The sequence below is a fragment of the Chaetura pelagica genome, unplaced genomic scaffold, assembly GCF_000747805.2.
Source record: "Chaetura pelagica isolate M959 unplaced genomic scaffold, ChaPel_1.0 scaffold114, whole genome shotgun sequence".
NCBI classification, from domain to species: domain Eukaryota; kingdom Metazoa; phylum Chordata; class Aves; order Apodiformes; family Apodidae; genus Chaetura; species Chaetura pelagica.
In genome coordinates this window covers 530,502-532,809 of record NW_009952968.1, presented here as the reverse complement: position 1 = coordinate 532,809, position 2,308 = coordinate 530,502, and positions in this window count along the sequence as shown.

Here is a 2,308-nt window from a genome sequence, read left to right as displayed (position 1 = left end):
CTGCCTAATCTGGATTCATTAGCTTCACCCACCCCCGAGAAAAATGTCAGATGGCTTTGGCCTGGTGAAGCTCTTCACCCACAGCCCATCAGAAGGGTGGGGAGAAGTGCAGTGCTCTCCTTTAAGTGAGTAGGTATGGAAGCCATGTGCCATGTGCCACCACCCTTACTAAATCCTTCTTTGCGGAGGATTAGAGAAGAGAGCTGCTCTGATGCTCCCTTGGGCATTAGACCCTCCAGAGTCTGTCACTGCAATTATGAAGCCAGATGGAGTATTTATGGGACTTAAAAAGCTGGTAACATCTACTCTCCAGCCTGTCTCATGCGTATATTGGACACAGACTGCATAGTGTGTTGTCGAATATATACACACACACCCCATTTATAATCATTCCTCCTTTCGTATATCAAGAAACAGCCCTTCCTCCTGGAAAAACAGGCAGGTAAGAGAGGAATAGCCCAAGACAGAGAGTGTAGGACCTGTTGGTGCTATATGAGCACCTCCCCTCTGATCCTCTTGCTTCTCCATCGCCTTCTCAGCTCCGCAGTTTCGGCGCCTGTGCCGCCCACCCCACACACATCAGTTCCTCAGCAGCTTCTCCCCGCGGCCAGGCTGCTCTCAAGAAGCAATTTCCTGCAGAGGAATATTTCTTTTTCAAGGACCCTAAGTGGCAAGCTTCCCAGTGCAGGCTTTGCACAGGAAACAATTGCAAAACCAGCTCCACCACCCACCAGGAAGGGCTGTAAATGAGCAGGGCAGGCTGAGGCTGCACCCAGCTCCCCCCATATGTACCCGGAGAGGTGAGTTTTGTGCCCCTTGCCCATCTCTCCCAGGCTGCTGCTGGGATGCTTGGGACAGGGGAAGCAAGCCAGATAGGAAAAACCTGGGGTGAGTGCAGGAATCACAGAGCTGTGTAGCCCCTCCATCTCCCATCCAGTCCCTCCTTCACCTGGAAAAGGTGAGAGATGCTGAGACAAGACACAAGGACTTGCCAGGCTTTGGCTCACCAGCCTTCACATTGCTGGGTCTGATTTCAAATAGGGCCACCAAATACCAGCACAGTCGTGGCTCCCCACCCAGAGATGAGCGCACCACTCCTCAGCCTCGTCCTGCCAGGTGCCTGGGTTTCTGGGTGCTCCTCTGAAATGCAAACACTTTGGGAACTTCTCTCCACCAATGGCAGAGCAAGGCAGCCCAGCTCCACTCTGCTGCAGCAGATCTGAGGCAGCCCTGGTGGCTTCAGCAGCACTGCCTGGGGTTTACACTGTGACAAGATCAGAGACAGGCCCAGCAATGTGCTGGTGCACCACATCCCTGCCTATCAACGAAACCCCAAACTGCACCAATTAAGCCTTTAGCTGATGCAGAGATACTGGGGATGGAGGTTGCACTGTGCTGCTTCTTCTTGCCATGGGAGCTTTAAAGTCAATCAGTGTTCATATCCTTTTATTCTAATGAGCGAGGCAAGTCTTCCCCAAAATGCTGCTTTTCATTCCTGTAGTTGTTCTGGTTTGGATGTATTTGGTGGCTCCTAATGGATGGGCAATGCAGGCTCTCACCCTGCTTCAAGGTGTCACCATCTGTGCTGTGGCAACGCTCCTGCTCCTCCTGTGCCCAGCTTTGCAGCTGGTCCTATGGTTTCTTCAGTTCCTTGCTGTGTTGCAGGTTGGAGAGGAAGATGGCAGAATTTCCCCTGATGTCCAACAAGACCCCTGGTGCAGCGTTGAGCAATTTATCTGTTTCACAACAGTCGAGCCCTGGAAGCTCTGCTGGACCTTCAGCCAGTCAGTCACCCCAGCAAACACAGTGGACAAGACACTGGATGGTATTAGCATGAGGAAGCCAGGCACAAGTGCTTATCACTGTAGGCACTTTGTGCTTGGGATTGCTCCAACCCAGGGGCAGGACCTTGCACGTGGCCTGGTTGAACCTGCAGATTGCACCAGCCCAGTTCTCAAGCCTGTCAAGTTCCCTCTGGATGTCATCCCTTCCTTCCAGTGTGTTGACTTCACCACTCATGGCCTGGAGACACAGGCCAGAAGGGAATGGGAAGTCAACAAGCAGCTTGTGCCCTTTCAGCCCACGTTGTGCCTGTGTGTCACCATTTTTTACTCCCAATTTGAAAAGTCAGAAAGCAGTGACCAGAGAAAGAGGTGACCAGGCAACTTTGAAGCAAACACATCCTGGGAATGAGTCACCAGCTTTGCACAAGAAACCAGACTCATCTCTGGGGGCAGAGGGGCAGGCAGGGCAGGGACAGGCCCTGGGGGGATGCCTGCAGGATGATTAAAAGACAACTTGGATGTGC